The 22,451-nt window shown below is 43.6% G+C and overlaps 1 protein-coding gene across 1 annotated transcript in view; it reads left to right on the forward strand.

Annotated features, from left to right (window-relative positions):
* The window catches only part of COLGALT2 (collagen beta(1-O)galactosyltransferase 2), a 157,264-nt gene that overhangs the window by 33,807 nt on the left and 101,006 nt on the right, over positions 1-22,451 (forward strand). Inside the window, exon 5 of the mRNA XM_040566471.1 lies at positions 7,865-7,984. The gene's annotated coding sequence lies outside the window, so the exon portion shown is untranslated. The remainder of the gene's footprint in view (positions 1-7,864; positions 7,985-22,451) is intronic.

Here is a 22,451-nt window from a genome sequence, read left to right on the forward strand (position 1 = left end):
GTAGTTGAGGTTGGAGATACCTCCAGGAGGTTCTGGAGATCCAGCCCTGCTGTTCAAGTCACGATCAGCTGGAGCAGGTTGCCCAGACCATGTCCGGACAGTGCTTGAATACCTCCACGGATGAAGACTCCACAACTTCTGCTTGCCATCAGGCATTTTTTGGTAGCGCAGGATTGATGTGCTGAAGTATGCAATTGAGTTTTACCCATGGTGTACTCTTGGTTTGGCACTTGAAAACCACTGGTAGCCTCTGACAGTCTTTCCCCGGGGGCAAGTCCAAATTAACCTGCATTCCTGCTAGGGTGTCTTGTCGAGGAGGAGAGAACAGCAATCATGTTCACTGTACATCATGCCAGATTTACTCTTTGTCTGCTTTTTATCGCATTTGTCTCTTACAATAGTTTTAGTACTTTTGTTTTATAAAATGGGAACTGTAACCTTTAGTTGCACTGAGGTGCATGGCTTTTGCTTTTAGCACGCAATTACTGCTAGTTCATATAAGCAAAAGGCAGCTTTGCTACTGAACAGCTGTTTGCTGCCCCTCTGGGTAACTCCTGCTAATCACATGGAGGGAGTCTTGTCAGGCTGCCTTGCCTGTAGCAGTACCTCAAAGCCACTGTTGTCAGAGAGCACTGTGATGTCCTGGAGCTTTAGATTTAATTTATGACTCCACAAGAGCCCTGGTCATAATCTTTTATACAGAGGGAAGCACAAAGTGTATTTGCCAGATCATCTGAAATAATTTTACTTGCAAGGCAAAATCTGCTTCTGTTTCCCCTGGAAAAAGCAAGAGCAGTTTTACCTGACTTTGGATTCACCCCAAAGCTGCTGCAAAGAACTTGGCCCAGACGTACATGATCCTGGGCTGCAGCCGGACACAGGAGGCCCCTGGTCCACCTCCAAGGGCCGGTGCATCCTGTTTTGCTTTTCAGCGGGAATAAGGAGGTTTGGGGGAACTGGTGCTCTCAGCAGTGTGTGGAGCTGCCAGCACAGCCTCAGCAGGTCGGGAAGGTGCAGAGATGTATGAGGACAGACAGTGGAAACCAGAACTATTCAGGGACTCTTGTCAGAGAAAGCAATAAGAACTACTGATTTTTCCCAGGCTGAGCCCACGAGGGGACTTTGCAGCTTAGTAAATGCCTGCTGAGACACCATCAAGTGTGGGCAGTGATGTGGGAGGGGAACAAGAGTCTTCTTGAGGGTACCAGAAGGAAGACTGGTGCTAGACTGCACATATCTGGTCATGCACAGCCTGGAGCATATGCTACATGCATACAGTGTCCTTTTACCTTCAGAGAGGGACAATGTCGCCATCCATCACCTTTCGAGGTGGCTGTGCAAAATGGGGGGATGTTCCTGGTGAAGGAGTTTGGGCCAGCTGGGTGCTGCTTTGATGCTTTCACACAAGGAACCTGGGTGAGAAAGAAGGAAGGTAGCCAGGAAGTTCAATTTGTATGGATTTTGCATGGATTCCTGTGTTCAGGCTGGCAGTCCTATTTATTCAGGAGTTCAATTTCTGTGGGAAGAAAAATATTTGGTTCTGCAATACCTTTGAATAGTACTTTATCTCCTGAGTGGTGGTTTTTTGTTTTGTTTTTTTAGATAGGAGGGAGTTCTGTTCTCATAAATGACATGCATCATTATAAACATGGATTGAAGTTTCATATGTTATGGAAATGCTCCCTGCTCTGAGCCCTCACCCACGATACACAGAAAGCATGATATGCAATTCCTGCTAGACTGCCAGCAGAAATGCACTTTTGAGTCATCACAAAATTAAGCTTTGAGCAAAGGCTGGAGGGTTTGATTCCTGAAAAAAAAAATAAATAAATCAGCCATGGAATGGAGCCTGCTCAGTTTTTTCGTTAGAGTCAAATTCTAAGTCAATGGTACTCTTGAAAGGTTGAAAGGTACCCTACATTAAAGGCTGAATATACAAATTTCTAAAAATACCTGATATTTTCAAATAAATAACCAAGTTCTGCATTAACAGTCAAAAACTATTGAGCGGTGTCCTTGCCTGGTACAACCACCCGCCCCCTGCAATTTAAGTCTGTTGACTCTAGATGGATACCACAGGTCCTTTTAAAAACACAGCTTGCTGTGATTCCCTAAAAGTTTAAATAGGCCTGAGATTGCTGTTCTTGTCTTCTGGAGACAGAAACTCAGCACAAAATGTACCAGCTTGGGATGTACCAAATTAGGTTTGTATCAAAAAAAAATATTCTACTTGCTTCTATGACAACATTGGAGATGTACAAGAAATAACACACTATGCATCCCACACATTAAAGAGATGAAAGTGCCTGCTATCCTGAAGTGACCATAAAAAATTCTCTGGGACTTAAAGGTTTAATGTTCCTTGTTCGTGTGTTTGCGTGACTAAGGTTTTTTGGTGCAGAATATAGACTGTTCAGGAACTGGCACATTGAGCCTGCTGTAACTTCTGTGGCAGACTAATGTCTGCCACTATCACCCTCCATAGGGAGTCTTGAGGTGACTGTAGCTGTGGTGCCTCCAATCTACATTTTAAGAGCCCTCAAATATAGGGAGGCTGGGAGAAGTGACCTGGCAGCTGAGGAGGGCTGGAAGCAGCCCTGTCTTTTGCTGTTCTAGTTGCATGGGGAAGACAATCTTCCATTCTGACGAGAGTATTACTTATCAGTGGTCTGGTGCGACAGAGTTTAAATAATGTCTCTGCCAAATATGGTCCTACAACTAAGGTCCGACTGCTTGACTTTCTCGCCTGGAATATAGAGTCAGAAGTTTCATGCTTTTTCTTTTTTTCTCCATAAGGTAGCCTTGAAGATAAACTGGCTTGCTTGAACTTTGCATACTTCAAAAATAGTGTAAGGGTGAGGAGAACGTGATGTAGGAGTTCTGTGCCCACCAAAAGCTATGGTTTAAGCCTGGCTTTTTGCAAAAACTGTCTGTATTTTTCTAACTTCTTCAGGTGATCTTGACATGAGGCAATATGTCACTTTTGCGTCAACAGCACGTGCCACAGACCCCCAACATCCACCAGCCCTCTTGGGGCTTTCCCACCTTGTGTGCCTTGTAGGAGATGGAGCTGGCTGAGATGGAAGGTACGGAGACAAGGTTCCCAGGCTGCTTGGACCAGGAAATCCTGCAGGGGTACCCAAGGCAAGACAGACTCAAGGTGCTGCACGGCAGCCCTAGGCCAGCTCCAGCTGGACTCCATGCTCCCCCTGCCTGCAGGCCTGGGGGCTCCTCTGAAGCTCGGACCAGTCACGGGGGGCCCAGGCTTCACAGTGCCTGAAATGGCCTCAGCTGCTCACCAGAGGGCAGCGGGACGGGACACAAGGCAGGAGGTGAGGGCACCTATGCTGACCCATTGCACCTAGGCGAGGTGACAGGGCTGGGTGGCCACAGCAGCAAGTGCCTGACAGCCCCACCATCATTTGGAGCTGCAGGTGCAGGCTGAGATCAACGCAAGAGGGACAGATAATGTGTCAGGAGTAGCAGGAACCAGGCACAACCCATGGCATAGCTCAGCCGTGGCTTGGGGAGCTCAAGCCTGAGCCAAAGCAGGGCTCTTAGCAGATGGTACATTGCCCAAGTGAGGCTGGTCAGGGCAAGCGAGGTTTGTTAATGCCCTCTGTGCCCTGCTAATTGCTCCCTCCCACCTGTGGAGGAGTGGAGGATAACTCCCAAGTGTAACTGGACTCCCAAGCTACACACACACACACAAAATTGTTGGTAGAAATTAAGCATGGAGTCCCACAAGTAAGAAAAAGTGTGTTTCCCTGTTAAGGAGCTGCCTTGTTGGTTCAAAGGACTACGTAACATCTGCTGCCCTGAAGGTGACTGCAAGCGAGTGGCTTCATCGGGCTGGCTTCTCGTTATGCTCTGCTGCAGCCTTCCAGGAGCTCTCAAAGTGGGGAGGTTTGAAGATAATGTGCTTAACCAGTTTTCTGCTCAGTCTGTGTAGTAATGTGGAGGGTTCGTTTGCTGTCACTTCTGTATCTTCATCTTAGTTTTCCTCCTCTGACTTCACTTGAACCAGCAGGAGCAGTGGAAGAAGCTTCCTTATTAATTACAGCTCATAATTGTGAGCTTGGCAGCTGGTGGATCAGCAAAGATGAAATCATTTGTGTTCCTGTCTGCACAAGACTAAAAGCAATGCAGAGGAGGTAGCTTTAATTAAAACCAACTGCCGTAGATCATTAAGCAGTCTTATCAACTCGCAGGCGCAGCATGCCGTGCTCCAGAGAGCGCCGGACTGTGGGAAATGGAGATGGCCCACAGCATGAATGGTAATAACTAAGCGTAGGCAAGGAGCTTTGGCATTTACTGCAGAGCAAATCTACCAACCCTGCTTCTTGCTTTCTCTCGTGAGAGAGGCCTTTCAGCCCAGCCTACTCCATGCTGTCACTGTCGGCACCGCATGACACAAGTCCGTGCTTTTGGGATCACACTGCGAGGCTTGTCTGTTTGCCCTGGCTTACAGTATAGCGTAGAAAGCTGTGACCATTATACGTGGTTAATGGTTCGTGTGAGTCCTGGAGGCTCAGCCACTCCCAGCCTAGTGTGTTTGAGCATGTGGGTAGGTCTGAAACTCTTTCAGACTCTTGCTGCTTGTGCACTGAATGACCTTGGATATTTGAAGTGGTACACAAATATTACTTACAGAGCACAAAGTTTACAGAGGTGCTGTGATTGAACTGGAAGATAGTATCCAATAGTGTAAGGCAATCCATTGAAATCACTTTTTAAAAAGGTGAGGTATCACATTTTATGCAAAGCTTTTGTCTTTTTATGTGCTTCGGGCTAAGCCAGGCTGAAGGCCTACACTGCTTCTGGACATGGATTTACATCACTGATATCTGACTGATGCTCAGTGGAGCTCAGACTGGAAGTATGCCTTTGGTTTTCATTAGAGAACTGAATTTGCTGAAAACAGCTAGATGTATTATTCATTAATATCTCCTGTAAAAGTCACAGACCAGCTTTTCCTGGACCACATTCAATGAAACAGATTTAAGTGTAGTATGGCTAAGGGGTTGAAAAGCTTGTGTGAAGCTTATGTTAGCTATGCGCAAAGAAGCTCATGAAAGTCCCAACCCACAAGAGACTACAGAATTACTAACTTTGCTACCTCCAAGAATTCAAAAATCATGAGTCAGGCCTCAGTCATAACTTTTTTTTTTTTAAATACAGAGAAACCTCAGGGTCTTTATTTGCTTACTGGCTTCTGAACATTGAGTTCTTGTTCTCAAATATTCAGGCCCTCATAGTTGTGGAAAGAAATCTATTTCTAAATGAAAAGCCAGATTCTCTTGCAATAGCAGCATAATAGAAGCCAATTTTTAACTGCAAGGTTTTTTTTGTTGTTTTGTTTTGTGTTTTTTTTTTTTGAACTGAACATTTCTGCACTCTTATGATACCACCTAAAATGTTGCTTCTCTATTTGGACTTGTGCATAATACAGGTTATCAGCACTGACATTAGGCACTGATAGCAGTTATTAAAATCTTCCCAAACTGAGCTTTCCAAACCAAGGCAAGCATGTCCAAAGGAGGAGCTGCATGAATGTCTCTGAATAATGGCTATAAAAAAGGTTATTTCTTTCCAGATCTTGCACAAAACTGTGCCTTCAATAGGGGCAGAGCAGCTGCCCCTGCATAGAGTTGTCCTCTGCTTTTTCCTTGGGATGACACTGAGCGGTTATTTTAATCCTAGGGCTGAACTGCTGCCAAACTTTATTTAAAAATATATATAAGGGAAGGCAAGCATGCAAGTCATGGGAAACTTCCGGGTACATTTTAGCCATGTTAGTAATGCTACATGTGTTTCCGTTTACAATTCACTCCTCCATTCCTCAAACCTGATACTTCTGACTTATCCCTCTGCTCTGTCACAAGTGTGGTGGGGAACAGCCACAGCAAGCATGTTGAATGCAGGAACACAGGGACCGTGCTTTACTGGTGTGTTGAGTGAGGTGTTGGATTAGCTGTAGCAGGGGAAAGCAGGTGCCAGCACACACACAGGTGTCAAGACTTCAAATGCAGTGAAAGTTGCTTAACAGAAACCATCCAGGCTTCTGTTCTTCCCTTCACTCTGCAAGGCAACATCAAGAAAAGAAGTGTTTCAAAATTCATCTGTTTCTGTGAGATGCTGCCCTTAAATGTCCTTAATTATGGAAAATTTCCGGTTGCAAAGAGCCTTCTGGAGAAGGTACATTGCACTCATCTAGACCTGATGTTGAACCACGTTCACCAGCTGTCGCAGTTGCATTTAACCATCAAACACTGTTTCAAAGCTGATGTCTTGGAACTTTCTCTATGTTGAGGAAACTGTGCATCTCTAAACCAGCGTGAGCTGTGCTTCTTCCTGCTGTCGCCAGGGTTTGGTGTTCAGTACAGAGGTGCTGGAACCAAGGTTTCAGGTTTCATCAAAAACACTTAACAGTGCTTTGGTGAACTGCCCTTGCACCTTAACACTTAATCTCTCCCACTGGCAACTGTTGCTATTATCAGTCCAAACTGGGTGCCCCTTCCTGGAGCATGTCCCTCTTGGGGAGCCTGGTGGGATGGGGACAGTTGACTGAAAAATGGAGTTAGAGCTAAATCTCTGCACCAAACACTAACCATGCTTAACCATACAAGGCAGCAGTTGCGTTGTCAAATACCAGGAGCTGCATTTACCTTCTTCCAGAATTAACACACCTCAACATTCAGCTTTAATGTTCCTCAGTGATGAAATAGCTTTTGGAGAGTAAAGGGTGAGAGGATCAGGAGAGCCACCACTTTCAGAGCTGGTCTTGGTACTACAGCTCAGGGCTCATGAGAACTCATCAGGGCAGCAGGTTCCCTGCTCTCAAATATTTGTGCAGCTTTTGGGAAGGATTAAGTGAATGTGATGTGTGACAACAGCAGCATCATTAGACTGTGTGATTGTGAGCAGCTGGGCTGAGAGAAGCATTATTAATGTCTGGAGGAAGCTTTAATTTGGAAAACCAAGAGCTGACTCAAGCAGCTGCAATGACTTTGTGCACTGACCTCCTCTTGTTGCTGACTGTGGGTGTTCGCCATGGCTGGGGATGCTGCTTCAGCTGGGAGATGTTCTCTTCCAGCTCAGGGTGAATGGGAGAAGAGATGGGGAAAGGACAAGGAGGAAAAAAAAAAACACCCACTCTGTTAGTCTTTCCTGAAATGCTAAAAAAATTAAAATCGGATGAAGATCATGAGGATTCAGGAGATTTGGGCCAAGATACACATCATCTGGGATGAAAGCTGTCCTAGCCCTCATCTGTTGGACTCTTGGATATCCAGAGCTTTTACGCTGCTGCTGTCTGACAGCAGATTGAGCCACTGACTGTTGAGTTCTAAAAGCACTCTGCCTTTCCTTCCTCACCTCTGTACCTGTGCCTGGCTGCTTCACAGGCGTTGTCAGGTATTGCCCCTCAAGATGAACGGGGATGTTTGTGCTGCTTGGGTTCTCTCTCTTGAGTGTAGTTACAGTTGGTTTGTGACTCAAAAGTAAGGTGGGTTTTTTGACTTCTTTCATTTGTGGTTGTTTTTGTTTTCACCAACAAAGGAGCCACACTTGTCTTTCTCTCTCTTTCTCTCTCTCTCTCTCTTTTTTTTTTTTTTTTTTTTTTTAAGACAACTTCTCAAACATAGTAGTAATCATTAAGATGGCTTCAGAAGTGCTGAGTTTCCTCATTCACCTGTAGTGGCTCATCCAGTCAATGTTTGACCTGTGGTGTAACACCTGTAAAGTTCCAGATGCTCCAGAGGTATCTAAAATGGCAATGATCTGTGTATGTGTTTCTCAAGACAAGATCACTCTGATCTCACCTGTGGAGAAACAAAGCATGTGTATTTGTTAACTCTTATAGTAATGAACACTGAAGTTCCATGGTTTCACATCTGGAAAGAAAATGAAGAGCCAGCAGAGAGAATCTGCCAGAGACATAACCAGGTGCAATGGTACTGGAAGAGTTGAAGACTGAGAAGCAGTAAGTGTTTGTGTTCACAAAGATGTTTGCTAGTACATTTTAACCCATTTTTTACCCAGATTTTGACAATCTGTTAAATATTTCAGCACTGAATACCTCAGTACTAGAGGTTAAATGTATAAATACACTAGGAAATGTCTGTGCAGACAGCTCTTGAGATATCTTAGACAAATCCTTCCGTGTTAGTACACATAATGAACATCAGGTTAAGAGCAAGCTGGAATCCAAAATCACATTGCAGTGGTAACTTCTGTTTCTCTAAATGAAAAATGTTTGATTATCCAGTGAGAAGGCAGTCATTTTCCATATGTTCATATCAGTGAGAAACAAAGTTATTTTTTCCCTTGTGATATTACCCTTCTGACGTTAAGCAAATGAGATTTGTATTCTTACCCTCTAGTGAGGATTTTATTTCAAAGACCACCTCATTTCAGTGCTGAAGAGCCTTAAATTCTTCCAGCTTAGAATAATAATTTGTGACATTTCTTTTATTGGGCTGATGTAGCAAAACATTTCCTATCTCATCTCAACTAGTGAGAAAAATAGCTAATAGTTTTGTGTAATGCAGGGTGCAATCCCAATAAAGCTCTAAAGTTCCTAGCTCTCAAGTTGCAAGGCAGATGGTAGAGGTGCCACACTAGTAGAGATCACAGTTAGAGGAGCATTCTGTTGGGGGGTTGGAAATTTTCTGGGGTCATGGACTGCTCCTCTTCCCATCAGGCTTGGTCAAAAGTTAATGTGGGATTCAGAGACAAGGGGTTTGGTGCTACTTGTCTCAGTGGAGTAACGGTTCATTTCTCAGGTTCTGATAGTCAGCAAGTGATATCGCTTTTATTCAGACCTTTTAAAGATACATGTACCTTTGGGTTTGGTGTTTGAAGTTTTCTGTGTACATATATTTTTATTTTCTCTTTGCAAACTCTTTGTGTCTTTGACTTTTGAATGACTGTAAAATGAGTCTATATTTATAAGAGTGCTGGGCCGATGCAAAGACACCTGTGTTTTACTGCCTTTTGTAGGGATCTTCAGCAAGTTGCTTATGTTCTTTTGACCTTGCTTTCTTCCTTGGCTTAAACACTTGGTGAACTTTAAAAAAAAAAATGCAGTGGGAGACTCAATAGTACTATAAATTGTGAATGAAAAATGGGAATTACTTAGTGATAATAGGTTATTAGCATAGTGCAAATGTCGCCTGCAAACTTTATGTAGGTTATCAAACATACAGAGTATTTAAATTGTATATAAAACTGTTTTTTTTTATTCTTGAAGAAACTTTAAATGGCTCCTAAGATTAATAAATACTGGCTGGCTGCATATGGAGGGGCCATGGAGATTTGCCTGGATTTTTTTTTTAATTTCCTCGGAGGGTATATGTGAGCCATGAAGTCCTGAATCAAATATTTCCAGTGATAAACAGCACATTTGTCTAGATGCATTCATGACCCATGTAATTGTGCTATTCTTCTGCTAAAGATAAATGTAGAGTAGAGCGAAGCAATGATATCATATTCCAATTAAGGGCTTTGGTAGCACACTGAGAAGGGCAGAGGACAGCATGTTCTGCTGAGCAGGACTTGCTGTGTCCCTGTTCTTGGACTGGGCTGGCATAGCACAGTACAGTGACATGTATTATAAATGTCCATTACAGGTCTACTGGGTTTACTACTTGTAAACAAGTCTACAAATTCATGTGACGCAAGCTTGTATATCCCTTAAGCAGTTCTTTCATATTGGAAAATGTTATATTCAATGTGTGCCAGTGTCTTGTGAACCACGGTACCTGACCTCTGCTTGCAGGAGGATGCTGAGCTGTCCTGGGGACAAAGGCAGCTAGTCCTGATGCTGGCTGGCAATTAACTTTTCAGAAAAATTAGCAAGAGCTTTCAGATCCAGTTGCAAAAATAGATGTTACCTGCATTTGCTCTGAGCAGAACTAGGAAGATGCCATCGGTTGCTGAGTATTCACATTAGAGCTTCACTTTGCTGGCACAGAAATTAGAGATGCCTAAAGACAGTCTCAGCTTTATTTCTACCAGCTGGGCACAAGTTATTTCAGAAAGAGCTTGTTTGTGTAATGAAATACCTTGCTGCCCTTGTTTGGTGTGAAAACCATGCTGGATGTTCCAGCTGCATGGCCCCAGCAACTGTGCCATCCTGGAGGGACTGCAGAATATGTACCACTTGCTATCTCAGCCTCCAAAACTCAGACTGAAGAATTGGTTGTAAGTGCTAAAGATGCTGATTAGTCCTCCAAAAAAAAAAAAAAGTAATGGAGATGCTGAGCAGCACCACTAATTACTAACAGTGGCCTGTTGCAGAAAACCTTATGGGTGTCAATACAGACTTTGAAGAACCACTTGAGGTGAACGTTTTATTCTTGATCACATACTGTGTCCCTTGTGCACATTATGGGTAAGGGCTGTGCTTGTTCAGAAGTTCCCAGTGAGTTTTTTAGTGTCAGTATTGTTTAGTAACGCAATAGAAGGTGTATTTGGTGTATGCATGAAGGAGATTCTCTACTTGTAGTATCATCTTATGAGGCAAATAAATATTTCTCACCTGTAAGAAATAAAACATTAGAGTAACACAGTTCTACATATAGCAGAAATCATAACTATTGCTTTTAAAAAAAAGTTTATTCTAACCTATCTATATCTGCCTTGATAATCTGTAATTTTGTGTGCAAAAATTATCCTTTGGTGCAAATTTCTCATTTGTAAGCAAAAAAAATGAAAGGACAATTAACAGCAAACCATCTTATGTGCATTTAGTTAACCATTTTCAATGTTCAACTAAACCAAAGAATGGGTTAGGAAACCCTCTGAAAACTGAGTGAATTTATCCTTACTAGCATCAGTCAGCTCCTAAGTTAATAAATCAAACCCTTACCAGTTAAAGTATCTCATCAGGAGTGTCAGTAGTTAACACACAAGGTTGTTTGACAAGGTTGCTCTTTGTTAGAGGTTTGATGTATGTGCTTGGTGGGAATGAACAGATGACTTTGGACTCATTAGGCACCAGAATTCCTCTCTGGAGAGCAAGATTGGTCCATCCATTTTCCCATCTATGTCCCATGTCTGTACTCATTTATGTGACTTCCCCTTGAGAACATTTCCTATGAATATTGTTCATAAATATTTCCAAGAAACCAGCAAACAATTGTTTGGTGCTTTTTTTACATTTTCTTGAGAGAGAGTTTCTTTAGCAGGGAACAATACTGCTGTCAGCCTTTTCAGCATGTTTGTGGGAGGGGATTACTGTGTCTGGGTTTGGGCAGTTTGTTTGGATGGTTGTTGATTTTGTATTGTTGTCGTTCCCCTACATTTTTGGCAGTCTGGGCAAGTGGGTGGTTCTCTGTTTTTGTTGTTTTTTGGTTTGGTTTGTTTTTTTTGAACACTTGTAAATTATTTGAACAGGCAAGCTTTTGTGGGAGTGAGATTTATTTATTTATTTATTTGTTGTTTTTTTTTTGTGTGTGTATGTATTTCTTTGTAGGGTTTGCTGTATCTGAGGGTATTTTTGTTTTTGTTCAGCTTTTGTTATTCTTAATGTCAGCTTGTTCTTGGTAGCTTCCAAGTGGCTTCTGTGGCTGCTATCTTCTGTAGCTCTTTCTTGTCAGACATACAACCTAAAAAGGCCTTGGCATTTGGTCCTAGTCTGCCCCCTGGTCAGGGAGTGTGGGGCTTCTGTGCGGATGTGTGCTGGTCTCAGCTGGGGAACGTGGTCACCACCGACTTCCCTTCTCAGCAGGGCTAGGGTGTGAAAGAGACTGGAAACTGCTTGCACCACATGGTACAATGCAGCAAGAGTGGTGACAAAGCCACGTGGATCAGTCCCTGCCCAGCTGGTGCTGGAGGGTGCATCCTGGAGACTGAAGCTTATCCACTTCTTCAATCATTAGCCTTTGTTGCTTCTTCACGTGGGCACCAGTGTCACCATTGAAAGAGACCTGGAGCGAAGTGGGTGACTGCAGAGCCCTGTGGCCAACAGTGAAGGATGAGGGTGGCGAGGTAGTATTTATTCTCCTTGATTCTATAAGCAAAGGATCAGGGCTTCGGTAGGGTTGAATGCATCCTCTGAGTTCACAGCTGACTGCATGAAGTTGTGTGTAATGCTATGGCTTTGGTCTGCCATGAAAGAACAAGGGCTGCTGGGCACAGAAGTCATCCATTTGGTCACACTGGGGGAGAGCATTTTTGCCAAAAGTCTCATCAAGCTGATGATGGAACAGCTCAAGTGTAGGGAGTCCTTTTACGGGAGGAGCTGGTGGAGAGCATGGTGGGACTTCACAAGACAGATGACCGTGTTGGGCAGAGCACAAAGTCTTAAGCAACTTGAGAAACTCTCCAAGTCAGAGGCTGGTTCTTTCTAGGGACTTTAACCCTTTGGCTCCTCACAGCAGTAGACAAGCATTCCAGGAGGTTTCTGTAAGGCATTGGGCAGCATCTTAGCACAAGGTTGCAATGAGAAGATTCACAGCTGGATCTGCTGTTCCCTAACAAGGAAGAACAGGTTGGTGGTGTGGTGAGCTACAGCAGCCTTGCCTGAAGTGACCATGAAATAGGGGAGTTCAGTACAGAGGAGACAGTGCCAACAGCCTATTACATACAACTATTTTTGCTTACAAGTCTAGTTGTTTTTCTGTTGAAGGGATGGAGATAGGCTGATTCTCTAGCCACCTCTATCATTGAAAGGAGGACTTTGACGACGGAAGATGCGCTGACAGTTTTTCTGTACTAGCATCCTCGTCCATTTCTAAAATACATTTGGTGCACACAAATTACATACAGACTTTGCTCTTATTGCTTAGTGAAAAAGTGCTGAGTTTTGCAGCCATACCTAGAGTCTGAGCAGGAACAATAACCAGCAGTACACAGCCCTCCCAACAGACTAGCTCTTCTTATTCACAACCAAGAAGAGAGTAGCATCTGCTTCAGTATGCACAGGAGGGATGAAGAGAAAATAGCCTTCAGCTGGCTTCTACACACCCATTTCCATTGAAAAAAGCTAGGGGACAATTTGGATTCTCTCTGAAGCTGAATGACTGCTTTAAAGCAAACAGTTTGGAAGGGATGAGAAGTGAGCCCACAGCCAGGTAACCTGGGATTTGCATTTCCACTATTCCTTGATTTTCAGGCTCTACATACTTAATTTTTTGCACTGCTCTGTGGTATCTGAATAGTGCCTCTGAGATTTATTTCCTGAAGTTCTGAGCCTACAGGGCATTTTAAAAAAGAAGTGTTTCTCCATTTGCCCTACAGCTACCTGCAGCTCTACAAGTATGTTGTGTTTACATTGGATATTTTGTTATTAATTAGCTAATTCCCCAAAAAAACACCTCCAGAAAGTCTATCACTGCCTTAAAACATTCCTTCAAATTGGTTTCTTTCTTTTTTTTCTTTTTTTTTCCTTTCAGTGTTTAACAGAAGTCTCCAGTGTAATAATCTGACAAGATAATTGAAAAAGGTTTATAACTTGTGGGGAAAATGGCAAAAACTTGTGCTTTCTGGATTTTTAATTGAACAAAACTGGAATTTGGAAACTAATGTAGTAGGGTTTTTTTTTGTTTGTTCTTTTTTGTCATTCTTTTTCATTCCTCCCTCATCACTGAGGGTTATGAGAGGGAGGATGCTTCCTCCTGCCTTGCTTTCTTCTCCTCCATCATCCCAGATCTACCTTGAAGATCTAGTAGGTGAAGATAGGGGCTTCAGCTCTTGCAAGCCTGAAAAAAGCAGTACAACCAATATTGCCATACCATCATCATTGAACTTCCAAGCATAGCAAAACTTGTTCTAGCCGTCTCAAGAAAACCTCTGACCTGGAAGTACCCGGCTTATTTAAACCATGATACATAAACCCAAGCAGCTCCAAAGCTGGTTTATTAATTGTCAAAGGCCAAAATTCCCTGTTGAACTGTCCTGCTAGATGGATTTTAGTTTCCCAGCAGTTCTGTAAATGTGGGCCCCTAAAGTCAGTATTACAGCTGGTCACAGGCTATAACAGGAGCCTTCCGGGCATTCAAGGATATATATATGTATATATATATATATATATATTTTTTTTTTTTTCTGAAGCAGTGATACATTAGTTGATTAAAAAAAAAAAACTTTAATCAGCCAAAACAAGCTGAGAGTCCTTTGCCATTACATGTAACAGTTCTTACTGATCAGAATATGAATTATACTTTCACTTGATTGCATTTTTACCTGCACCTGTGATATCATATGGTACAAGGGGATTTCTAACCTAACTCTTTCTCAAGGGACTTACGCGAAAGTCAAAAAAGAGACCTGATTCATCACTGTCTTAATGAGAGGTGCATCTCAGATCAGATGGGGACTCCTGAGCTTCACTAAGTGCAAGTAGAGATGGGTCTGCTTTGAGTAACACGAAGGGATGGACCTGTGTCCTCACTCCAGGAGAACTGACCTTGTAGCATGAAGATGAAGGATTGCAACAAGCATCTCACTTTTTCTGCAACATCGGGCAAGGAAGAGCTGAGGTGGCAAACCTTTTTTTTTTTTTTCCAGGATGGCTTTACTTGCCCACGGCCAGCTATGATGGACCTGGAAGCTCAGGGTCTTTGACAGTTAGTTGAAGAAGCTGATCAGTAGCACCAAGGTACCAACAGTCATCTGTAGAGGTTAGCGCTTCATTTCTAAAGGAGGAAAAAAGGCTGGGGCTGAGTCAAACAGCAGAAGATGAGACACTGTTGTGTTAAAACTGTTTTTTCTTGCTTTCTATGGATGTAGAGAAGGCTTTTCATTAAACCCAGCATATTGTAAAATTTTACAAATACGTATTCTTGTATATAACCTTAATAAATCCAAATAGCAGTCCAGTATGACTTGGAAGAGTCCCTAGAACTTGGGCCAAAGCAGGGTTTTAAAACAAATTTATGAAGGATTGAAAGCAAGAGTGATCATGGGCTCATATGGGTCAGGACCTTGAGCTCTGTTCCTTGCTTGAAAGCTGGGCTCCTTCTCTTATCCACATTGAGATCTCCCAGCTGGGAACAGACACAGGCTTATCAGTTCTGTGGTATTTATCAAGTCTTTCTTTTTTTCTTTTTTTTATTTTTTGCCTGGCAGCCCTAAAATACATTTTTTAAAAACAGTAAAAAATGAGCAGGCAGCTACTTCAACACCTTCACAAAAGGATGTAGAGATATTACAAGTTGATTTCACTTCTGTCTGCTTAAAAAGAGAAAAATAGTTTGTGGTATAAATATGCAATTAAAAATAGTAGCTATTAGAGAGTCTGAAGAAACAAAATAGGAGTGAGCTGTGAGGTAGAGCTGATTTCAGAGAAAACCCTCATCCCTTTTGTCTGTGTTTCTAATTTGAAACTCTATGACATCAGGATCTATTCTCAATAGTTGATGCTTCACTTCCATTTCTGTCACATAAGTTAAATGTCATGGGCCAGACTCTGGTGTAAACTGCCCAGTTTTTAATGATTATCAGAAATGTAAGTAGTCTCTGGCCTCAGATCTGTTTCAGACCTTTACTGTGTGTTGATGGTGTAATCTATGTCTGTAAACCTCCATATGTATGCAGCAGTGAATGTTTTTCCATGAATTGTCTCACTTGTTCACAAATGAAGGAGAAAAATGTCTCTTACATGTATAGGTGCCCACGTGCATGCAAAGAGACATCAGCAGATTAGGAAGGTGCTTTCAAGCTGTCCATTCAAGTTAGGCATTTTAGTATTCTAGGCAGTGATGGAGGGTCTGACAATCTGACTGCCCAAATATATCTCTGTTGTGACTCAGTGCAAGTAAGCAGATTTATGCCGTGATCTTGCCGCAGTGTTAGAAGATAAAGGCTGGAGGGAAAAGAACAAAGTGATGGAAGAGACCCATGCACAGAGGCCACATGACTAAGACTTGTAGAGAACCTCGTAGCAGAGAAACCTCTCCGTAGGAGGGACTGTAACTGCACCCAGCACAGCTCTCTGAAGAGCAAATTGAAGATGTTCACGGGGACTACATCTTAAACATTAAACTCTGCTCTGCCCATCTGTGTTTCAGTATGGGGCTGTCAAGCTTGTTCAGAGGCACGTGGTGCTTGCACAGACGCCCTTCCAGGAATCTGGAGGTAGCCTTTTCCCAGTGCCATAACATGAAGCTGGGAAAATTGGAAAAGTTTACACAAAAGTGTAAAAATGAGCACTGTTTTATATAGCTGTGATAGTTCTTTTTGAAAGTGGAGCCAAGCCCTGGAGAGTGGTGATTTTTCTCACTTTATCCGCAAGATTTGTATTGACTGGAGCTCTTCTGTTGAAAACCGGGTATTAGGCTGTGTCTTGGCCAAGCTTGATATATGCAGTTGTGTGTCTGCAAAAACTCATTCTCCAGACTTTGGGGGGGATCTGCAGTTTCTCTGGCCACATGTATGCTGCTCAGTGAGACAGGCCAGGGCTTGTTGGACAATCCTGAAGACAAGTGGTTTTGTGCAGGCCATGTCTGCCACATTAAACTTTCCTTCCTTGCTCTGTTTCCTGCCTTTCTTGCCCCAAACATGGAGATTTTATTCATACTGCCTTCTGGGGTTAGTCCAGGGCTTGTGTGCTCCCAGCAACCAGGTGTTGCTTGGAAGAGTGCTAGCTGGTGCCTGATGAAACCTTACCAAGGAGCTCACTAAGACTAAACAGCCCCTGCTGTGACCATATTTCATTAGAACTATGTGGTTTGGTACAGACTCAGAGCTTCTGGAGCTGCAGCTCCAGTTCTGAAATGTCCTGAAAGCTGTTTTGTATTTTAAGGCACTTTGGTGCATACAGACACTTTTTAAATGGCCTCCCCAGTCAAGTTGCCTTCAGTCGTACCACAGTTTTCAACACCAGGGCAGTAGAGGCTCCGCTGGTGTTTGCCCACTGCCTCTATGTCATGCTTTTCTAGCTGATGTTTCAGAGCATACAAATGCAGAGGTCACCACAAAGTATTTATTTCCATCAATACTTCCAATGCCATGCTTTTGGAGCCAGCCTCTACTTAGGCACCAGTCCGCGTCCTGAGATGTGGCCATTTGGAATGGGCAGAAATAACAGCAAAGGAACATTTCAAGCCTTTGCAATCATAAACTAGATTGGCAGACATCTAATTCCCTGTGTCCACAATCGGCTTCAGTCACAAAACTGGAGTGCTTTGAAAACTGAGTTCATTTCCTCCCTGCTCTCCATTATTTTTGACATATTCAAGTTGTATTTCTGGTCTATTTTTGACATATTCATAGTACAAACCAGAAGCTTGACAGCTGGCTAGAAAAGCAGCAGCAGCAGTAAAGCTTTGTCTTGAGGAGTGCTTACCTCTCAGGGATCAAAGCATGAAGGTGCCCAGACTTCTTAATTGCAGTAAGCAATTATACTGGGCACAGATCAGGATCTTGTGCTCCTGACATGTTGCTTCCTCTCTGTGGCAGTCTTGAATTGCTGTTGTCAGACTTATGTCTAGACATTTCCTTTTTTTTATATTATTAGTTGTGCACTCAGATGCTTTCTAACAATAATGTTCAATGTGTGCTTCAGGTACTTGGCTGTATAGCGATGACCCTGGCCATGTGTATAAATAACTTCACACACAAGTGGTTGGATGAAGAGGAAGCAGACAGCCTGGATCCCTCTTTAGCTGGGAAAATCCTGCGTGAATTTTCCTTAGCTCCAAGCTGCGCAACTCATTGCTCTGAGAGAGGAGGAAAACAAGCAACAAATTAAGTAGAGTTTAAAAGGGATTAGGCATTGGAGTGCAGTTGGCTTCTCAAAGAGCTATTTCAGTGTCCCCATCCCCTGTGCTGTGGGCAAATGAGTGCTGACTCAACCCTCTGAGCAACCCATGTGTCCATGTCTGTTATCATCATGTTGTCTTAACTTCTTCTGTTTGTCCCTCGGTGATATGACAATCTCCTTGGGGTAGGGAGCGCGTTTTGTCTGGAGTGCCCTGGATCAAACAATCCTGTTTGTTTTGCTGGCGTGGCTGTAACATAAGTGGATAAAATAAGCAATTCACCCAGAAGAGTTTAATTACCCTGAACACCCTCTTCATTGCTCTCAGAGGAATTTTGGCTTCTGCAGCTCATGATGGATGGAGCTGTGGCTCAGGGGAACAGTTCTACCAACACATCGTGTGTCTGGGCTGAAGAAAGCACCTGCAGCAGTGCTGAACTCTGCTGCTGCTCCTCACCATCAGGAGGACTGCAGGTACCATCCTGCATGCTCCTGGAAGGAAAAAGAGCATAAGAAATGCTATGGTAGACAGAAAGGACAAACAAGCATCAAACTGCTCACTGCAATGCTTCTGTCTGCCAACAGAGCCAGTGTGAACTGACAATGCTCACTGGCCTGCAGCTGCAAATCTTTTTGGGTATTGACAATGCAAAGCTGGAGCTTCTTCGGTGCATGCAGAGTAGACATGGGAACAAAGTAACCCGACATGCTCCTGTTTTCCTTCTGATTGTCCTCATTTCTCCCTGTAGGGTGGCCAGTCTTTAAAAACAAATGTAGGAGGAAGGCCCCCCAGCCTGGGTCGTGCCGTGTGACCCCACGCGTGGGTAATGACCCTGCGATCCTGCGGTCCTGCTGGGGAGCTGGGAACCAGCTAGTTCCCAGGGCTGCAGCCTGGGTGGGGGTGATGGAAGACGGTACAAGCCCTGTGCCCTGAGTAAGCCCTAAGGCAGCGCTCTGACTAAGCTTACTGACATGTTGGGATGGACCCAGTTAAACCAGGAAATCTGGGCAAGTCAGTGATTCCTCCCCTCACACAGCACTTGAGCCTTGTCCTTTGCTGTGAGCTCCGGGGGACTTCACTCCTAGCCTTGAGGGATTTATTATCCTTCTTAGAAGAAGTGTATATATCTCCTGTTATCTTCTTCTCTAGAGGTTTATGCTTTAATTGCCCATGAGATGGGCTTGGGAGGCTTTTCTTAACATAGTTCAGAAAACAATTGAGAGGAATTGAATTTTTATTCAGAGCAGTGCTCTGCCTTCTGCGTGGCATCAGATCAGCAAGCATGAAGAGACAACGCCGTCTGAGGAATGTCAGATGTCTGGAAAGGGGGGTCCAATTCTTGGCACTACTGCCCATTTGCATTTTGGTAGAGGCCTCCTGGGTCTCTGCTTCACAGTCTGTAAAATGCAGAACTACCCCATCTACAGATGGAAGGTGCTTCAATGATGGGGAAGGCAGCAGTAAATATTTTGGGGATTTTTTTCTACATTTGCCTTTTTTAAGCAATAGTTAACTAGTGTCCCGCAGCTCTTTGTGACCTGGGAACCAGGCCATGCAGTCCTTGCTCTTTTGAGAGATGATCAAGGTAACTGGAATTTACGTACTTGAGTCAGAGTGAGTACGGAGGTTGGAAGATTTCCTGTTGGAGTAAGAGAGGAGGAAGAATTTGGTTTCTCTCCCACTTTGAAAAACCGACAGGGAAAATGTAGCTATTTTAGCACTTAAGGTTAAATTTCAGACTGAATGCTGAAAGAGCTGAGCTCCAGATAATGCTGCCCTGTGGGGAGCAATTGATTTGCAGTGGAGTCCTTCTTTGAAAGATTTTGGTGTTGTGAAGCTGATCAAATCCTGCTTCCTTGCCATGCAGCTGTGAGCTGTGAGGAGGGTGTTGCTCAGGTTCCCATACTCACACACTCCCTGGTGCTACTTGCTCCAAGATCACTCACAATTTTCCACTAATTATTCACAATGCCCATGCTCTGCATCTCTTCCAGGCCTTTAGCTGAAAGCACAGCAACATCTCCTGGAACCGGCTGGCTATTGCAAGTTCAGTTGTCAAAGTGCCGTCCTTAAATACCAAGCAGAGATGTTCACGCAGTTCCTGAGACTCCAGATTTGGTCCTGTTGTGCAGGTACCAGGGATGGCATGTGGCTCAGGGGTAGCGTGTCCAGCACATCTCCTCACCTTTGTGAGGATGAGGAGGGAACCAGCTATCAGAAACTGTTCATTATTCAGATGTCACTCAGAAGTTTTATTGCATCTAGTGATGCAGGTCACCATGTTATACCAGTGCTCATTATTTAGAGGGAAACCAAGGAGAGAGAACTGGAGAACAGGACTGTTGATGCCATAACGAAGGAGGTAGGCGGGATTCACCCCAGAAACAAGTACAGGAGCTGCCAAATGTCTGAATTTTACTACCAAGAAGCTGGTCTCCTGTGAAGGAAAGCTACCAGGACCATGGGTATCCTTGAAATCTGAACAAAAAAACTGCTAAAAGAGGTTCTCTGCTCAGAAGTAAAGCTAACTACTGTCCTTGTTGACCTTATTTGTAAGATCAGATAGAACTGGAGAAAGAGACATATGCAAAAGGGGAACAATTGCCTCCTCCAAGGCCTCTCATAAGAGAGCAGCAGCAGCAAGGTTGGGTGGGACTGGTCTTGTAACTACATCTTCACTGATTCCAGTGGCTCTGCTCCATGGGACAGCACCTTGGTGCATACAATATCTTGGAGCAGAGCCGAGACGGATTGCAGCCCAAGCCCACATGCAGGCTTCCTCCCTTTTCCGTACAGAAAAAGGCGGAAAATACTGCAGGGGAAATGTTGCTCACATGGCACAGAGGAAACTGGAAGTCCAGGTTTGCTGTATGAGACCCACATACTACAGTGGAGGGCACTGGCTGAGAATAGTGGGGCACTTTGAGGTGGGCTCTGGCTTAGGAAGAAGGATTTTTCCCCTTGCATAGTGTGTCTGTTCTTTTACAACATCTGTTGACATGGCAAAGATCTTCTGTTTCCCAGCGTGGCTAGTCAGTGCCTGACACAAGTTCAAGCCTTTGTTTATTCTTTACATGGTATGGCTTCACCCGTCATATGCTGCTCACTGGTGATTTTAGGTGCAGAAAATGGTTCAACTAACCCACTGACAATGCTCACTTTTTCCACTACCCTGACCTCATTAGAGAAGCTGCGTTGGGTGTGACAGCTCTTTTTGAAGATGTATATATAAAAGAACAACGACAAGAAAAACAGGCCCTTACACGAAACTGGAAACTTCCCCCCATTGAATCAGACCAGCACTCCTCCTGCTCTAAAATCCTTTTGGCTGTAGTGACTGAGATGAGGTATCTCCAAATTAGAGGTGCACAGTAGCAGCAGCTGTGGGTAACATGCACAGGAGTTCCCACCAACCCCAAACACAAATAGGGGATAAGTGAATTTCTGAATATCTTTACAGGACTTTTTGCCATTTAGGTGCAGTTTTGTAGGACAATGTGGCCAGCCCATAGGAGAGAGGAATGATAGCCTTTTGTGAGACCACAGGCTGAGGTGGTTCAAGTGGCTGATCCAACCTGGGGCTTTTCGGTGAACTCGTGGCAAAGTTGTTGTTCAGGCTGTGCTGTTTGCATGATGGGATTCATCACGCTGTGAGTGAGCAAAGGCTATTCCAATGTTGTGTTCGAAGGACTGGGAAAAAAGTCACTTGCTACTGTTTTGGAGTCTTCCCCTTTTTTTCTCCCTCAAATAGTGAAAAAGGCAATACAAACAAAATGTTATTAGCGGAAATTTTTATTTTGCTTTTCTTCTGAAATTCCAGGAAACACATCAGAAAGGCAATGATGAGGCACAGGTAAGGCAGCTCGCAGCTCCAGGATTTCATAGTGCAAGTTTCTTGCTGCTTTTGTGCCTGCTGTGCCCTGGTAAAGGAAAAAGAAGGGCTATGTATTATTTAAATAGAGCTGTGCTTTTTTGGAGAGGATACATCTTTCCCCTTGTTCTAACAATTAGCCAACAGGATCACGTTGCAGAAGACTACAAGAACTGGGATGGGAAGACAGTATGGATGTGAATGTAGATTTCTCATCTGGTGCAATACAAAGACTCTGCTTGTACTACAGTAAGCCCAGCAGCATTAGCAGCCAGATTATTTGTTTAATTTTAACTGCTGTCCTTGTTACATCTTGACTTGCTAATTAGTATTTTAAGTACACGTGGAATAGTTTGGACGCATTCCTTCAGCTTTCACACACATCTCTATTGCTATTCCTTCTTCCTGCCCTGTGTGATCATCTAAGTAACATCATTTCTGCTTCCAGATGGGTTGAATTCTTTAAAAAGGGAGGAAAACCCAAACATCTCTGCTTATTCATCCATGGAGCACTCTTATTTGCATGAGAATAGATCAGGCTGTGCAGCAGCACTCCCTAAAGGCGGGGGAGAAGGGTACCTATGCTCACAAAGAAGAATTAAGGAGGCGCAAACGTAGATGAGCTGCGTTTTTCTCCTGCATCTACTCTGGGTTTTCATATCCCATTTGCAACATTCAAACTGCTCTGCACAGATGAGGTGCAGAAGTAGTGGGTCAGTAACACCACTGGCAACTTCAGCCAGGTTTCACTGAACAATTGCTTTGGTGACATAAACCACAATTAGTAAAACATCTGTAGAGAAGGATGTTCTAAATGACTGGATTTAAAAAATAGGCATGGATTTCTAAATGGACACAGCATCACTTCCAGT

The sequence above is a fragment of the Cygnus olor genome, chromosome 8, assembly GCF_009769625.2.
Source record: "Cygnus olor isolate bCygOlo1 chromosome 8, bCygOlo1.pri.v2, whole genome shotgun sequence".
In the NCBI taxonomy this organism is placed as follows: domain Eukaryota; kingdom Metazoa; phylum Chordata; class Aves; order Anseriformes; family Anatidae; genus Cygnus; species Cygnus olor.